Raw genomic sequence first — 19,893 nt, 5'->3', positions numbered from 1 at the left:
TCTCCTTTTTCATCTTCCGAATGCAAGCTCACAGCTACGCGATCGTAACCGTATGGCCAACTCGCTGTAATACATATCTCTGTCAGAGATGGGCGGGAGTCGAATGCCGGCAGTTGAAATTGTACTTATGTCAGAGAAGTATGCTGTTGACGACGCGAGGAAAGAAGTGAAGATGGTAACGTTAAACTTAAGAAAAACGTATTGTATATTTTAAACAGATGACTGAAGAAAAGAATGCCTAAACAAACTAAGGAATAGCAAAATAAAGGAAAGAGAATCCTACGAAGCCAAAGGGTACGATATATGGACGTATTGTAGTTAAAAATGGCATAAGGCAACTGCATCTGGGCTGGATCAGAATAATTGAAGAAGAGAAATTTTAAAACGTCAGGGAACTGAATTTTACGTGATACGGCTGCATCTGGATGAGGTGATGGTGATGACTGCACAATTCATTCAGAATAAATAAGTGTTCTTGTTGCAAAAGAAGAAGGTATGTTACAAATATACTGTCGCTTTTGCGCCATTGTGTTTCATCGGAAACACGTAGGATATTTGCGAATTGTAAGCACACCGCCCCTTACATTCATACAGTATCTCTAATATCGTCAGATTATTGATAAACTGTTTAAACATTGACGAAATGTTCCGCATTTAGGAAACGTACACTTGGTCAGCATTGCGAATTACAGTTGTTACTCTTCGGCTCTAGTAAGCCTGTAACTGTAGACGGGTTCCCTATTATTGGATGGGAGAACACATTCCCTTATGTAAGGATATTGCTGTAAGGAAGGAACGCAGTCGCATTATACTATGAAGAATGTCTTCATTTCGAGCGTACGCGAGCGCATTCTTTAGCGGGTTGAGCTCGGAATGCTTGGATTGCATGTTCTTGTCTTGTGGTCAAGGCTTGGTCTGGTGCTGCGTACTGCCGAGGTTGGATTCGCAGTTGCCATTGCAAACATTCTTCAGCTTCTCCTCAAGTTTACTTCCGCAACCGTCACGCGGTTGTCTGGAGTGCTTCAAAAATCTGACAGTTGGAGGGATATTGTTCAGAGTTCGTATAATATTGTAGATCAATCAATCTTCTTAAATCAAATATAGCTTTGTATGGTACATAATAATAGTAATAGTGAGACGAATGTGATAAATGTGATAAATCAGTGCGGACTGTGCTGATACTTCTCACATCTTTTCAGACGCGTTTTAATCTGGGCCTGTTTCTCAATAATAATTTTCTCCGCATATCTATTTTCCATGAGCAATCAGGAATATGCAGAGGTGGGAGACTGAACATTAATATGTTGAAATGAGTTCATATTACGAATGGTGCAGGCCTTTATTTTCATTAAAAACTTAATTCCTTATACTCAGCCGGACTTCCGATTCGAAAATGACTAGAATTAATTAGTAAGAAGGGCACAAGTGTGCTGATGCTCTTTTCGTCGTTAGTTTCGACTTCTTCCTTTTCTTCTTCCTTGTGTTTTTTCTTTCCTTGATGACTGACAGCTTCGCATAAACCGAAAATACTCTTCCTTCCACTTATTGTCTCTTCCAGTGCAATTTGAACAATTTCACAGAAAATATATCTTAAATCCCTTTTTTATTGCTATCAAAATAACGCACAGAGGAGTACGATATCTTTAAGATATTACGTCTTTTGAAATATACAGCGTGATTCAGCCGCCCCTTCCAAGTAGTTTTATGCAACCCACAAAATTCATTCCGTCCTGAAAACATCTGCCCTGCCGATATGCTCAGACAACACAACCGGATATCTTGGTATTTACCGCCTCAGCATGATATGACGCCGTAATGTTATACTCGTATTAAACACTGGAAGACTTGCATGCGCCTTCTAGATCATATGAACCTGACACGCCGGCGAAACACTACATTGATACTGTGACCGCAGTAAAACTAATACGTGCTATAAGCTGCCCAGTGTGCCGTACAGAACCGTAGTGTAGTTAGTAAAGGCGTGACGGAGCGGGCTTGCAGTTAGATGTGAGGTTCGAGTCCGGGGCGAAGATTACAGATTTTTGAAATATTTGTTTAATACATACCGCACGCAATACCGGATATAATAGAAACACAACCGCTCTTACATTATTTTATTGCAGCAAATGCTCGATGTGATGACAGATTTGGTTTATACACATTCGGGCCCGGTGTCCTAGAGATCGTTTTGCGCGCTGAAGCATTCCAGGTGTAATTGCTCGGCAGGCGTCCGTGATGAGTTGCCGAAGCTGGTCGGGTCCATCCTGTAGCAACCACATCGTCAAACGATCGTGCAAGGGACCATCCTCCAGCAGCATTGGGAATTCCTGACGCAGGAACTGCAAGTAGCGTGGGCCCGCCCAATGGCCCTCAAAGAAATAAGGTCCAATCAGGCGATCCCCGAAGATTCCACACCAAACATTCACTGCCCATCGTACTTGATGGGCCGCCTGTCGCACCCAGTGAGGATTGTCCGGACTTCGATTGTGCATGTTGTGGCGATAGACGTTCCCATTATTGTGGAAGTGCGATTCGTCCGAGAACAAGATATGCGATACGAATGCCGTATCATTGTCCAACCTGCCTAATAGCCACCGACAGAACGCCATTCGAACTTCGAAATCCCGCCCATGGAGCTCTTGTTGTAGCTCAAGATGGTAAATTTATGTTCATGCAGTACTTGCCAGACGGACGGCTGGCCTGGTGTTCATCTGTCGTGCAGTCACCCTTGTACTGATGTGTAGATTATTACGAGCTGCCTCCAGAACGGCCTCTTCTGTTTCACCCGATGTAATGGGCCTATCGCGGGCTAGTGGCTGGTTGGAAATCACGCCTGTTGTACATAGCGTCTTTCAACACGGCGGAATGTAGCAGCCGGGTGTCGCCTGTCGCGATACCGTTTCTGGTACAGACGTAGTGCCTCGCACACGGTTTGTCTTGCTTCCTCATAAATGAGGAGCATGTCAACATATTCCTCTGTGGAAAACATGTCGAATGACAGCAGAGATTTCAGGCCCTAACCAGCGGAGTATGCGCAGGGCATAAGATGAATAATATCGTCTTTCTACTGATTGAATGTGGCAAACGTGTGCCTGTGTTTACGTATTTAAACATCACATCGATGCAAGAATTGTGAACGATGCAGGATTCGAGCTGTCGCTAAAACATTCCGTCGATTTCTACGCGAACGCCTAACCACATTCTCTACGCTACACCGCTTGAAACATGCTGGTAGTACGATATGAGCAGAGTACATAGGCTATCCGGTTCGGTGTTTAAGACATTCATTACTGCACTTTTACCTAGTTTTATGCATTGATTCCCCTCTTCGTTACACCCTGTCACAAGGCACTACACATTAACATAGTTACATGGTAAAAGGACGTTGCTACATGATTTCAAGGCGTCATGTTTTGCGAACGGATGATATAACATTTCGCTAAGATTCAGGATCATGTGCAAAATGAGCTCACTGAACATAAATACGATACTGTACGCCTGCAGGGGAATAGCACCCCTATAACCGTGTGCACGTTTGTTGGGCTGCAGGAAACGATATTGGAAGGGGTGTTGAATCACACTGTATATTAAAGATTCCTCTTAAATCAGTAATGTGATTAGCGGGCCTTGCACGTAGAAACGAGAAGTTGTACCGGTTGCTGACAGTGGCGTTCAAATTCTTGCACTGACAAGCCACCAGTGTATGTATCTCCAGATTTTGTACGTGCTCCAGTCAAGAATTTCCAGTCAGATGCTAGAATAGTACCACATTTCCAGTCGCTGGATTCCTATACTACATGCAGATAATTACGATAACAAACATTACATTCGCCTCAAAAATGAAGATATTCAGACTGACTATACTCACTCTGTTACAATTACTGTTTTTTTCCAGCGTCCTAAATGAATGGACAAGGACCACCACCAAATCATGTTTTACGTGGCTGACAGTGAGGCACGATCTGTTTATCACAACTTGATTTGCTGCCGAAGAAATCGTTTGCGTTGATCTCTAAAGCCTAGGATTTTGGATGGATAGATAGATAGATGAACAGATAGATTTGTTTCCTTCTTTTTAACAGTTTATCAGTTGATCTACATTTTCCAAGATAACATTTCATATCTTCTATTTCAGTTTCTCTCACTAAATTAGTATATGTTAACACCGAGGCCGTTTTTAAATGCACTGTTATAATCTTTACACGTGCCAGAGATCTTCATGAACCTGTACAGTTAATTATGCATTTTGCAAGTACATACTCGATATTACCGTGCTTTGATTTAACATTCCAAACCAAGCAAGCTTGAAGTTTTGAGCGACTATTACGACCATTAACGTAGTTACGGGACATATAGATTTACGGATTTACGTGGGATCCGAACCTTAGAGACGTAACTGTTCATTTTGAAAATACTACATTTGTTGGCAGGGTTTCGAAACACGGCTGCCTTCAAGAGGAACCAGTGACTAAGCCACTCGACTATCACGCCCGATTTAGCATTCGCTTGTTGGAGAGATTAATCACTTCCTGTTTTGTCGACTCTAAGTGAAATGGTAGCGATTTGCTTGAGGGAATACATACTTAAAAAGAACATTCCGTGCAGATATAGTATGTTTTTCATGGTCATCTTTGGCGCCAGTTTAGGTGTTAGAAGGCTGTGTTAATGCAGTTATTTGTAATTATTTGTGATACGTTCTTCATTATTTAAATTAAAACATTAGGTATTGCAATATTCGTAGAGTGAATGAAGAAGATCGGGCGAAGGTTACAATTAGGATAGCAATTGAAAATCATCATGAACTTCGGCTTTCAAATCTCCACTACAACCTGCCTTAGAACAATTACCAATTAAAGTGGGTCAATCTAGAGTAACACAGATATATCTGTTTGTTTCGTAAATTACATTTCATCGTGATTATGCATTCGTATGAGGTTCGCCCTGTTTGTCCACTCCTACGTACAGAAACTCATGCTATTTTTATTGGAAGTTGTGTAATTTGTGACTGTAATCGATGAGTCATACAGCACCCACTTTTCGTGTTACAGATCAGAGATCTTTGGTAGCTTGTTAGCGTAATGACTGGCGAGCCACTCAATGTGATAGACTTGTATCACTGCTGCTAATGGCCCGCACGTAATGAGAATGCCTGCCAATCCCAAGGGCCAGTTCTAAAATTGCACTTCCTCGTGAGTTGAAATCGTTACTTTAAAAGCTGAATGCGCTTGGCGATCATTAAATCCCTATGCTGTAGCGGCATCCTGCGAGCCAGAGCACGGTTATAAATACAACGGCGGCAGATATTGTCAGACTTGGTTTGCTTGTTTTAACTACTAGCTCTCAGATGGCATAATAAACATTACCCGATATGAACTACCAGCAAATGCTACGACAAAGAGGACTGTGATTTATAGTGCTGGTTTCACCTTCCGCCCAAGAGTTATTATACTATTTTGACCAGTCATTCTTCGAAGAATGTCTTCATTTGTGAGCTTCGATGTCCACGAGATCTTTTCCATCCTTCTCCTGCACCACATTTCAAATGCCTCCATACGTCTCTTATCGCATGCAACAAAAGTCTACGTTTCCGAACCATACAAGGCCAAATTTTAAATTCCTTGATGTAAACAGGACCCTTGTAATAGTGTACTGTTGCCTGTGCAATTCTGTACTTTATGTCGGCTCAACTTTTGCCATCTGAATTGATTTTACTTCGTAAGTACGGTAACTAAAGGTATTTACTTGTCTGAGTGGTATATCATTAAGTCTATTGTCGACTGCTGTATGTTGGCGTTTGCATACCATAATTTCGGTCTTCTTTGTATTCATTTTCATGTTACAGTTCTCTCGCAAGATCTTGTTCATTTTTGCTAACGCTTTTTTTTAGAGTCTCCTCGTTCTACTCAGTGATGGCTATGTCATCAGCAAAACTTATCATTTTGACTTCCGCACTATTGATGTTTATCCCGTCGGGCTGAATGGCTCAGACGGTTGAGGCGCTGGCCTTCTGACCCCGACTTGGCAGATTCGATCCTGGCTGAGTCCGGTGGTATTTGAAGGTGCTGAAATACGTCAGCCTCGTGTTTGTAGATTTACTAGCACGTAAAAGAACTCCTACGGGACAATATTCCGCCACCTCGGCGTCTCCGAAAACCGTATTCAGTGGAACGTATTATTATTATTATTATTATTATTATTATTATTATTATTATTATTATTATTATTATTAATCACTTCCATTTCCTCTTTATTACATTCGTTGATACCTTTTTCATTCTACAAGTTGAACAACACTGGTGACGACTTATATCAGTGTCGTACTCCTTGCTGTATATGTCTCTCTTCTTTTTCGCCATTTGAGTTTATGATGCCTCTGTGTTTCACATTCTCGAAGGCTTTTTCTAAATCCACAAATGCAATAAACAATAGTTTTCTTAGTTCCAACATTTAGTCTACAACCTGCCGTAATATAGTTTCCCCTGTACCTCTGTTCCGTCTAAATCCAAACTAGTTTTCAGCTAAATTTGGTTCAGTTTTATCATCAGTTGTATCATTTCTCCAGTCACTTCATCGCATCCTGTGCTTTATTTGTCTTCACTTCTTTCACAGCCGTAAGATGAGCGTCCTTGTTGATCACTTGTTAAGCTATCTTCGTTTCTAAGATCGGTTATCTCTGCTGGGTCTTCATGTAATTTTTCTCTATATATCGCTTCCATCTTTTCCCCACAATTTTGCTCTCAAATATCAATTTCCTATTTTCGTTCAATATGCTGTTACTGCGCCCGTTGACTGTTTTGAATTGTTTCTTAATCAGTTCATAAGTTGTTCCTACGTTTCCTTTCTCCATCCTTTCTTATATTTTCTTGCACTCTTCTTTGCTTCTCTGTTGAGACCGAGAAAGTGGCCGTGCGGTTGGGGTCGCGGCTGTTGTGGGGTCAAATTCCAACTTCGGCAGCCCTGAAGATGGTTTTCTGTGGTTTCCCATTTTCACACCAGGCAATTAACTTACTAGGACTGTACTTTCATTAAGGTCACGGCCACTAATTTCCCATTCCTAGCCTTTTCGGATCCTTCCGTCGCCACGGAAGTGTGTACCTCACCGACCCGACAGGATGATAGTATGCGAATCAGCACTATGACGACCAAAAGTAAGATGGAGAGCTTGAATTAATATTCTGCTAGGCTCCTAGACAGGAGGTACTAGAGGAGAGTGACCAGAAAAGCCGACCCCGTTTAACCGGGACAAGACATGGAAAAATGTACTGCACCAGGTTTGCATTAAATTCCGATATATTTAAAATATTCTTCATGGCGTCTTATTTATTTCTTTGTCTTGAATTGTACTGATACATGTTACCTCTTACTTAACTATTTGGAAGATTTCTCTTTGTCAAGTATACGTACAGTGATACGTGTAAATTGATGTGTCATTATTGTCTGTTCTTAGAAACTAGCCTAGACATACATAATTTCAAGAGGGAGATCTCGTCAATACACCTTTTGATATTTATAAACCTTCTTAGCTTCTCTCAGTTTACAACACTGTACCATAATAGCATATATGGAAGTGGAAGGAAGTATAATATGCCAGTATAATATGACACTAACCCATTTATGTAGTTTGCATGGTAAAAACATCACCCGGGACATTTCTTTAAATATTTGTGTATAAGCTTACTAGTTATGTAGTTTATGTAGTATACAGGGTAAAAACATCACCCGGGACATTTCTTTAAATAGTTGTGTATAAACTTACCAGTTCAGTTTAGAGTCTAAGCGACTTTTTGACACCTCATAGAAGGGTTACTGTTGACCTCAGTTGCTGAATTATTCATTTATTTTTATTCAAGAACATTTGATCCTTTTGAAATCACACCAAGGACATGTGTTTTTATGAAGACCATTTGCAACTATTTATTTGTAAGAGTAATATAATTAGCATAAGATATGAATTTACATGGCAGGTTCAGTGGAGATCATTATTATTCGTAAGAAATAGCATGAGAACTGAACCTTGGGGACTTCCAACTGTATTATTTAAGTCTTACTACCGATATTCACCTTCTGCCGTTGGACTCCTATTTTTAATATATGAATTAGCGATAAATCAGGATTCCAAACATCATTATTTCAGTTGTACATTTATTATAATCATCAGCATCAGACATTTTGTTTATACTTTTGATGTGGGAAGATTTAATTACAGTAATGTACAGGCAGAGGTGCATTATAAATGAATGGTATATTTATTAACTTCATTTGGGTATAATTCTATTATTTTGATTATATCTGTATGTAGGTTTATATGTTCTTTGTAGTGTGTAGGGATGACATATAATTAAAAATAATTATTATCTGTTGAGCAGATTTGATCACTAATGCAATGCGCTCTCTGACCATTAATTAGGCGTGGTCTTGCTCGGTTTGGCCGCAGCGCATCACGTGGCCACCAGTGTTTTAATTTACATGTCACTTAGCGGTAGAGATTGGCCGCAAGTTTGGCGAGTTTACACGCGCTGCGTTTGTGGCAACCACTCGGCTGATAACCAATCTTATAAGTGTAATTTTATTCTTACATTAGCAGTTGTGAAAGATCAGGATTCTCTCTTTGTGAAATATTTTAATAGGGTCATTTCCATCAAATATACCTTCTTCCACTGATCCAAAATCCCTCTTGAATCTCCTACCGTTCCATCTTCTGTAGATCATGAACATGAATCTAGAGTACAATGTATAGCGTATGGTGTTCTATGTCCCTCGAGTATAATATTATATCATACTTAATGTTGATAATTATCAAAATATAATTCACTTCCCATGTAGATACAAACCCTGTGGATACCCACAACAAATATTATATCAATTGTTTCACTTGTTTCAGAGAAATGTTTACCAGCGAGGAACTTATACATACTATACTCATTCTTTATTTGAGCAAATGTCCATCCAAATAAAATAAAATAAATTAAAAATATAACTAAATAATTTTCCAGAGATCACGGCGATAAACGAAAAGGAGTATTGGAGCTCTGGGTTGAAAAGCGAACGGGCCTGGATTTTCTTCGTAGTACATTCCCGTCGTTTATTCGATCGAATATTTATTTCTTTGCCTAAGAGAAATTTGTTTAACTCAGTTTCATTCCTCACCTTCATTGCCGGTGTATGGTGTTGGCTATGGAGGATTGTGATAGCCAAAATCTCTAAATCAGTTGTTCCTTCTTCGTTGTCTAATGAAACGACATTCATTGTGCATACTTGCTTCATGCTATGTTTTTATAACGAAGAGTTTTCATTTCAGCCACTAGGTACAATACCTGACCAGAATATGTTGTCGGTTTCTTCTTCTTCTTCTTCTTCTTCTTCTTCTTATTATTATTATTATTCCGACGCTCTTCTCACACCTTGTCGCACGTGTGGACTTGGTTCTGTTTTATGGGTAGATGCCATTCATGGGACCTTTGACTTCGATACCTGACATTTTCAATGATAAAACAGTGTACTTCCTTCACCTGCTATAGGTAGTGTTTTTACTCAGCATGCCGGCTGTTTTCCATGGCTGTGTAAATACTGCTATGATATTTGAAATTGAACTAATTTTTTTTACTAGTGGTTTAACGTCGCACTGCCGCGAAGACTATTTGCGGCGGTGCAAGTATGGGAAACGGGGATCGGGAAGGTTGTTGCCAGTTGCTTGAATTAAGGCACAACCTGAACATTTTTCCTGGTGCTGGAATGAGAAAGCCACGGGAAGCCGTCTTCAGAACTGCCGACGGTAGAATTAGAACTCACCATCTCTCGAGTGCAAGCTCACAGCCACGCGACCCAAACCGTAAAGCCATCCCGCTCGATGCATTTACACATTCATGATAAGGGATTTTTAATTGCTGTGGTGGTGAAAATATTCTCAAGCAGGACATGAGTCGTTCAACTTCTTGTCATTTCGTTGTTTATTCTGTGTAATAATATTCCTCTAAACCAATGAAATGTTCCATTCAGTGAATTGCATGGTTAACATCTTTCATCGTGATGTTCTTCGCGCTAGGATTTCCTGACTCCTTACTACGGGCTTCGTAACTCTTCCCTTAGCGTTCACCAGTGAATTGGCTTGTCTTAATTATACCAACACTACCGTCAAGCATAAATCATAACAGAACAAATAAAGACATTAATGATCCAATGCAATTTAGTGATTTAAGATGTGGAGTAAACGGACACTGAGCCTTCATTGGCTGACAAGCCTAACAGAAGAATTATATAGTACTCCTTTTATTTTAATAAGCGCAGGACCAAGCCCCAAGTTACTCACCACATACAGTTATTGTCGTCCTACGGTGATCGATGCTCGAAAATCATTCTACTTACTCAATGCTTATCACGATGTTCTGACATGACTTCCAGCCAGAGCGACAACTTAGGTCGGCTGCACACCAATACGATATGATTTATATCTTACCTCGTAAGCGGTACGCGATATTTATCTTAAGATCACTTTGCTGCACACCAGTGCGATACGATCTCTACAAGACAAACTGTCCAGTCAGTTTCTGGTCAAGTGAAGATAACATTGTCGCGATGTATTGGTATTGAAAAAACAAAGAAAGGAAGACGACGTATTGGATGCATTCGCATAATGTAATTAATGTGCGATACAGTTCCGCGGTAGTTGCAAGAGAACTATCTCAATATGAAGAAAAAAGTAAAGAATTCTATGGGATGAGCTGCGGGATTTTTCAGTTATTAAAACTTGTCACATTTCCTTGAAAAGAGTGAAACCCAGTTCAGATTAGCTATTTCTCCTTCTGAGAAACTTCTTATTATTTTGAGGTAAGTGAATTCAATGATTTGCCAGATAATAGTAGGAAACCTCGGGCCCTGCCAATTCTTCTCACAACTAACACATATTTCTCCTATTGAGAATGGCCATGCTCCAATCGGTATGAAAATGTATTAGCTGTGTCACAAGGTGTGAACGCATATTGTTAGTTATTTATTATCGAACTGAGTTTTTTTTTTTATCGACTGCCATATGACTGCAAGGCTATACGGCACTGAATGAACTGTTGATACTTCAACGATAGGCCTAAACGGTTATGCGGTTATGGAATCAGTTTTACGAGGTTGTACTCAAGAACAGGCAACAACCTAGGTTTCCTAATGTGGCTATATGAAAATAATGTACGCATTACGTTCTATCAAAATTATACGTAATGATTCGTAATATCCAGTGAATAATACTTTTATTCAAGAAAATTACACTTACAGAAGGGTAGCACATGTTGACGAAAATACATCTAAATTGAATTATATTTGTGAATATAGTTCTTGGTGTGGGATGGGAGTAGGATTAGATGGAACCAACGAAGATATGTTCGCCATAGAAGGTGTAGAAAGAAGAGTAGATTCGCATCCAATTTAGCAGAATTTAACGTTGATGTAATTTTTGATTCGACATTCCTTTTGCATCTGCCGTCCACTTTTTTCATGCCTAACATGTTTAACAAACAGCAAACTGTGTTAATGGCATTAATGACGTTTTTCTTTTGAGATTTATTAAGACAATTAGCATTAATAAGGAACCAAAATTATCTCGTGCGACTTAATGGATATCACCGGTGAATAGTGTAAAAAAAACCTTCATCGAGTAATGTGAAAAGCTCAAAAAATTGAGTAAATGTGTTTTACCTGTACACACAGGAAATATCAACGAGCCTTTCAAGGAAATGATACAGGGAGAATGTTATTTTATGGCTGTGCTCTTAGATTCGATGTTCAGCGACTTCATTGAGTAGACTATGTGCTTTTTGCTGAATTAGCTGTAGGAAGTAAGTGACCGCCCTACCACCCTGACCAGGTCGCCACCGTTCACGTTTGAATGATATTCTACTCTTAATCTTAATGAAGAGTAATATTTTCGGAAAGCAGTGAAATAATAGATGGTAATCCACTTCATTTTATGGGTTAATCTATTTATATGATTTATTTCGTACTAGGAAATATTCCATCGTGCCGGGGAATCATATGAAGTCGTAGGCCTCACAAAGCGCAGGAAAGCAACTTATTTCGGTCACATTTTCAGAAATGGCAAATGCCTCCTGAAATAACATATATAGAAGGGAGACGTGACCGTGGGCTGAGAATATCCTGGACACTGAACCTCCGACAGTGGTTTGAATCCATGATACGCCAACCTTCTGTAAGGAGAAGGCACTTGGAAGAAGAGGAGGAGGAGGAGGAGGAGGAGGAGGAGATGATTTGTTATCGTATACAGGCTGGTACATGTAAGAAACGTGTCTTTAAAATGTAAGTATAAACTTAGAGCTGTTTTAAAGTTACAGTAACCTACATAGCACTAAACTGAATAAAGTCGGGACTGGTAATGCATGGGAAATTCAGTACACGTAGTCCTGGTCAAAGAAAGGTGTATAACTAAATCCAATCCCAGCTAAATTTCGTCACGACAGAATATTTCCTCCCACGTTTTCCAGACTAGAAACTGGCAGCTAACAGGTACAACTAGTACATTAGCTGTTGAGGTTAAAAATGTTGTCACATTTTATCCTTGAAACCCCATGTGATAAAAACATTTTGTCACTTCACTCTAAGATCCTGTACGGAACTGCCCAACTCTTACATAATATTAAGGTATTCTGTAGGAACTTACTTTGACGAATTGAATTGTTTTGACGTCTTAATTCTTTAACTGTGTCAGTTTTTCCTTTAAAAGTCCTTTCTCTTCGATCGCATTTTTCATTTTACGCTCGATTTTCCACGAAATATAAGAGTTTTAGTGTATCCACAATAGAGAGAGTGAGAGGTAACTAACTCGTATATTCTGATTGGTTACCATAATGCATTCAAGCGAGAATGGGAGGACTCGCAGCTTTTTGTGTTTTTTGAAATGTTTTACAGAACTATAACAGAATAACGAATCAAATATATATCTACGCTTTTTTTTTCAGAAATACTGGGACTCAATTTACCTACAGTATATCTTTACGATTCCAGGAAGTAAACAAATTATGGGGACTGAACTTACCTATCCCCAGTGAAATATAAATAGTTCTTTGAAGTTACCTTTATCAGAACGAAATCATTTAGTTTCTTTTACTGCCATCGGTAGAACATTTAGACATCGCCATCATAGGCCAAAACTTCTAGTGGTGTAATGAGACCGTACAGAGTGAACATGTAGCCTCCAGTTGCTTAGAGAGGGATGTTTTTCTGTTAGATCCATCCTCGTCACACAACTTGGAGGTGATGTGTGGTTCTTGTTCCAAAGCCTCCATCTCTCAACAACAATGATTCTTTATCCAGCTCATCAACGTGGATATACTATTTTAATCTAAACATTTCTGTCTAATCTATTATCGTGAACATTTTTAGATGAAATAACGTTCAGTGGACAGCGTGAGAACTGCGTGACCCTATGATAACCCGATGATGACTTCACATACACTACATACACTTTTGCGAACTCAGGATGTGAGTATATTAAGATTGTAAACGTTAAGACACGTAGGTTATCCTATTCTTCGGCCCATTTAACATCGTTGAGAAAGGTATCTTTCTCTGATCTGTTGAGGGGTGAAATGGTATTGCTCACCGGATGTTGCATGTGCTTGAGTCCGGATGGAGTCCTAGAGAGATGTGATGGATCGCGCTGCTATGCATATTTTACCATCAGGCTGCGAGGAGCGACGGCAAAAAGAAAACTTATTCTTCTTGTGCCATCCATCTTACTGAAAAGTAATTGTATTCTTAAAAGTTGGAGCAGAGGAAGCCCTTTGGGAGGTCCGCGAGTCTCCTCGATACGCGTTCAAACTCACTCTCTCACTTTCCCATCTCGTTACGTTTCATATTCTCCTGCCACTCCGTGTCGGTAAAATTTTAGCGATGGACATGCGTTTCGCGCACCTATGTGTGCCGAGATTAGCTTATGCGCCACAGGTTCGCCCCATACATAAAGCAAGATATTTGCTAATGCGTGGTATCAATATTTTTAAGTAAACAGAGATTCCTACAGAATGACTATACGAATTTTCTTCTTGACCTTTTTCGAATTACCAGGGGTTGGGATTGTATGTGAATTAAGCTCAGCTTTACGACCAGATGACAACCCTATGGGAGGGATGTACTCACTATCGCATGTTTCCGTGGTGGTTGTAATGTGATGTGCTGTATGCAAATGAAGATTATTAAGAAGTAGGCCTATACAGACACCGAGACCCAGAGCTAGATACCGGACGGGAATCAAAACTGGGGGCCCCCGAACCGAAGGTCACTACGCTGACCATTCAGACAAGGAGTCGGACAAAGATATGCAGTTCTTTCTTGAGTTTAATTCTCACGGTGTTGTCAGAAGTATCTTTAAGTTGTATCGTATTTTATACAGGTTACCAAAGACCTCCTCCTGATCAGTGGTCAAATGTCGGTGTCCGAATCCGAAGACTGACGAAATTAGTGTCAAAATTGACACACTTGCAACCATACCAGGATGCCTGCACTCGGTAGCGGAGGTGGTGTGTTAATTGTTTTGAGAAGAAGTACAACCAGGCAACCATCCTCTGTTCGGTAGCTCAGGGTATAACGATTATGAATAACGGAATTCCCAGCATTGTCTCCATTATGTTTTTGTAGTAGCGACTGACGATGATGATGATGGTGACGATGGTTATTGTTTTTAGGGGAACTCGTTGAAGAAGAAGCGGAAGGAGGAGGAAAAGGTCTGACCTTTCCTAGAAAGAATAATATCGACTAAGAAGGGTAAGGGGCCTTAGAAGCCTTATATCTCGCACAACCTAATACCGTAGGGATCGGAAGAGAACAACTGTTGATTAGTGAGGTCGTATAGGAGACGTGAAAGTGACAAGCCTAGCGCAAATACGTGAAATCGTTTTACCAAACTCACCTGGAGTCCCGTTATCGCCACTCCAGTTCCAAAATTGACAGTCTCTTTGGGAATATTGCAGACAGTGTGTTACCAGTAATAAGGTCTTCCTTATTCGTTCCTTTTCAGTTCAACGTATGGTACTCGTATTTCTCCAGCCTGAGGCACTGTCTGAAAGGGTATTCATCAACATACTTTGTAACTGCATATCTGTATAACGTGCTTTTGTTTTTTGTTCGTATTTCTTTAATACAGTATATATATTTTTACTGGCAGTCCAGCTGCTTGCCTGAATGGTCACTGCAAAGGATTTTGGGTCGATTCCCGGCAGGGTTAAGGATTTCAGCCGCGTCCAGTTAATTCCTCTGACTCGGGAACTGGGTGTATTTTTTGTTTGTTCGATACACTCCTCATCATAGACACACAACACTACCAGTCATCACGCAAACACGCGCCTGCGAAAACCGCTAAATGATAATATTTTAGGCCGGGCTAAGTGGCTCAGACGGTGGAGGCACTGGCCTTCTGGCGCTATCGTGGCAGAATCGATCTTGGCTCAGTCCAATAGTATTTGAAGGTGTTGAAATTCTTCAGCCTCGTGTCTGTAGATTTACTGGCACGTAAAAGAACTTCCGCGGGACAAAATTACGGCACCTCGATGCCTCCGAATACTGTCAAAGTAGTTAGTGGGACGTAAAAACAATAACATTATTATAATGATATTTTTGGCGAAATACTGAGCCGCAGCACATATATTATGGAGAGTGACAATTCCTTGACAAATGTTGCACAATATTGAACCTTAAGTGACAGAACCTTCTCGGCCAAAGTTCTATTTTGCATAGGGATTTTTGCAGGCGCAACGATGAGATATATATCCCCCTTCTCCCTTCATATAGGACTGGTGTCTGGAAGGGACACATTTCGCACCCACGACTCCACCTGGGTGTGGGGAAAAATGGAAGAAGAAGAAGGACGAGGAGGAGGAGGAGGAGAAGAAGACGAAACATCTTGGTACCCTAACCAATGGAAAGTGATACTTAATTGCAAATATCTGTAGATTTGAAAGTGTGTGTTTATATAAGGCGATTGCACACCCAGCGGTTTTCATCGAGTCGGCAGCAGATTCGACGCTCCCTACGTAGCATGTAAGTCGGCGAAACCACACACAGCGGCGATTCCTATCTTGCGGTGCTTGTGCCGACTCTGCACATCGTACTACTGATGCGCAGCTAGCTGATCATACACAGCGTTTTCAGAGTCGGCGCGTATAATATTTTCATTTAATTTGTAATATGACTGTTGGGTAAAAATAAACAAAACTAAACTCATTTTGAAATACAAGTGTGTGTGTGTGGTATTTACCTCAGAGTTATAACCAGTTTCTGCTCTGGGGGTATACTGATTCTCATACGAGTCTTTCTTTGTTATTTTTGTGTTTAGAAAATTAAGTATCTTACCGAAACCCGCAATTGACATTCGGGTGAAATTAAGGAACTTTCCTTCATCTCTTCTTGCTTGTTGGAATAAAGTATAAAATTGACTTTTTGTTACTCGATCACTCACTATAGGATGGACCCTCATTCGTCGACGATTTATTCTCCTCCAAGCTAAATAAATGAAAGACAAAATATGTAATTATAAACTCTTCCTCCAATAAATAATCTACGTCAGGGCCATATTTCGCCGAATCTGCTGCCGATTCGGCGAAAACAGCTGTGTGTTCCATCGCCCATTTGAGATTAGTATGACATATGTTACGACTGTTTTGTTTCAAACAAGTATCATTTTTAGTCTTCACAATCTTCTGTTTAATCTGTGTTTATTTTACTTGCGAAGCTTTATTCGTTGATTAGGCACGCTCTTAACATTATTACGCTGGCCTATATTAATTGAGAGCTTTCAGAATTATTAAATGCGGCATCAACTTATCTACTACATGGAGCTCAAGCGTGCTTGAAACATGTCACAGCGTGTGCCTGTAGGAGTCAATCATGTGATTAAAAGATTCATACTCGTTACGATGATGTCGCCACTGTATAAGCTAGTCATCTGTCAAATTATCCCCATTGATCTGTATCGTTCACCGTTCGGGAGATCATTTGTCCTTGATGCGACGCCTCTCATGTTCGAGTTACATGTAGTGCTGTACATATACAGTATTGAGAGTCGCTGGACATCAATACTAGATCAGAATACATGATACATTTGTTCATGTTCCATCCTCGTGTTTGTGGTTCCGTCTTTCTTTGTGAACTATTGTAAAAATATTTTTATTTAATTATATATTGAAAAGGTTTTGTAGAGACACATTCAAGAGAAATCCTCCAAACGGATAGTTAATTGATAACAAGGTATCTCGTGTATACACTCCATGACTCTGTCTGAATGAATTGATTAAAAATTAATCACTTACTCAGTTCGCGAAATAGAAATACTTACTTGAGATATTTTATGTATTCAGTACAGCATGAGAACCGTGTTAACGCATCCTTCACTGGGAACGATACATCAGGGTTCTTTAACTAGTTATGAGGCCAGGAGCTGGTTTAATCCTCAGATAGCATCACCCAAGGTTATGCAGTTTTAAGGAATCAGGAAAAACCAAAGAGTCGTACTGGCAAAGAGTGAGGTGGTTTGCCATTACTTTCCTTACTGAGGCAGAAAGTGCTGTTACAGCACAACTGACTTCGAGTAGCTCCTCCCCACAGCATTCAGATTAGTTCTGCACCTCAGCACCACTCATACCTGGGTAGCTTCCTTGCTGTCACAGCCGACTGATGTGAGACTCCAGTTGAAGGCATAAGTATGTACACGCCTTTCGCGAATTCCTTTCTCCTTTCTAATAACATTTAATACAGTAGGTGATCTGCTTTACATTTATAAGTCCCAAGTACAGTAAAAATATGACCGAAAGGAACGAGCACGAGATTTTTGGCTAGTCAATACACGGATGTTTATCTACATATTGCCAGTAAACGAATCTATACATTTTAGAACAAATGTATATAATAATATTCGCTACAAATGACCCTAAACGCTGCATGTCACTTCGTAGCATAACAGAATTACGTAGATTTAGAGGCAGAGCGTGTATTAGACAAATGGGTATGAAAGAGTAAGGTAAGACATATTTTATTACGGAAGACCAAGTTTTCGCCGTTTATTGAGACTCCAGTCAATTTTATTTAGAAATTGTACCTTTTCCCTGTATGTAAGGTTGGTCGTTAAGAGTTCACGTTATAACCTACTATTCGTACAGTGCCATTGTTACTTAGTTTGTTTCCCATTGGAATTGGGCTTGAGGTATCTAATATGCGGATCGGCATTGGTAACACTGAAAAATATAGCTTCTATTTTCTTCATTTCATTAAGTTCATGAGTATGTAGAACCTTGTACAACGCCCTCTAATGACAGCTGCTCTGAAGACGAAATCCTTATGTACGTTTAGATTAGATGTTTAGAGTACTTGTAATTTCAAAGTACAGTATGTGTATTCAAACGCAGAACAATATCACAGAATTTCGAAACAAATTATTGTGTACCAAACGACGCAGTGGCATATTATAAGAATTCTTACGGAAACTAGTATATTTCAATCTAATTTTTAAACACCCTTGAACGCCATCAAAATTAAATCCACAATCGTACGTCAGAAAGTTTTTTTTTCCCTGCTACGTGTAAATCGGTATTGTAATCTAAATGCATATGCTAATGCATATCAGTGTACTTCGAAAAAAAAACCATCGAAGTCTCGGGCAAAAGATTTATCTCAGCCTTCCGTGTTCGGAGTGTTGGACTAGAAAGGGTCGCATGCAGTGACGTTATAGCGGCTGCAGTCTGCTCTGATATTTGGCGAATTGTACTCCGTCACGAGCGGTTGATCACCTATCCCCACCATCACTACCTCTTCGATACTAGCGGGACTCACCTTGTATCGTTATTCGTTTCATAATGTAAACATCTCATAGATACATTCTCCCATTGGACTGCGATATCATGCCCTAAAAATTGTTTTCCGTGGTTTCCCCATTTTCACTCCAGGCAAATGCTGCGGCTGTACCTTAATTAAGGCCACGGCCGCTTCCTTACCACTCCTAGCCCTTTCCTGTCCCATCGTCGCCATAAGACCAATCTGTGTCGGTGCGACGTAAAGCAACTAACAAAAAAAACTAATGTTTTTTAACGACTTAAAACAGTTGTTTCTGTTTTTCTTTTATTCATTTTAGATAGACTTTGACACGTTACATCAATCAAATGCACCAAAAGAAATTGCGAACGATCTACGATTAGAAAAAACGGGATGGAATTAGTCATTGATTGTCGATTAGGGTTAGACAAATTTCATGTTTTGTGTTTGTTCGTGTTTATTAGAAAGACCATCAGGCGAGCCGAACTTGTCCTTGGACATTCTTGGCATTAAAAGTCACACGCTAAAGAAATAAAAAAAATAAATTATAAATAAATAAATAAATAAATAAATAAATAAATAAATAAATAAATAAATAAAGGTAGAAGAAAGGGTAAAATTGACGTTAAGAAGTCCAAAAAGCCTATGATACCTCTTTCAAACGAAGTGTTACTTCGCGCCGAAAAACAAGCCATATTTTAGAATAGAAGCATATAGTATTTTTCAGTAAAGTTATTTATTTTAGCTGAATTTTACGGTAAGAGAAATTCGGATGCATATTAGATTTGTTGTATTTTATTCGAGGAAATATATTATTATTATTATTATTATTATTATTATTATTATTATTATTATTATTATTATTATTATTATTATTATTATTATTATTATTATTATTTCTTGGTAACTTGGAGTTTATCGGTCAACAGTTCCTTGCACTTAGTTTGAGGTGCAGTTGTGTGTGGTAACAGTATTATGGTATTATTCCGTGGGTCTGTTTGTCCTCAGCAATGTCCCTTTGGTCCTATGTTTTTTACATGAAGGACTTCCGATGTACATTTTCTATTCGGCGATATCCAGTCTTGTCTCTCTAAA

This window comes from Anabrus simplex, chromosome 1 (assembly GCF_040414725.1).
Source record: "Anabrus simplex isolate iqAnaSimp1 chromosome 1, ASM4041472v1, whole genome shotgun sequence".
Lineage (NCBI taxonomy): Eukaryota > Metazoa > Arthropoda > Insecta > Orthoptera > Tettigoniidae > Anabrus > Anabrus simplex.
The sequence above is the reverse complement of the archived record's forward strand: the minus strand, read 5'-3'. Positions refer to the sequence as shown.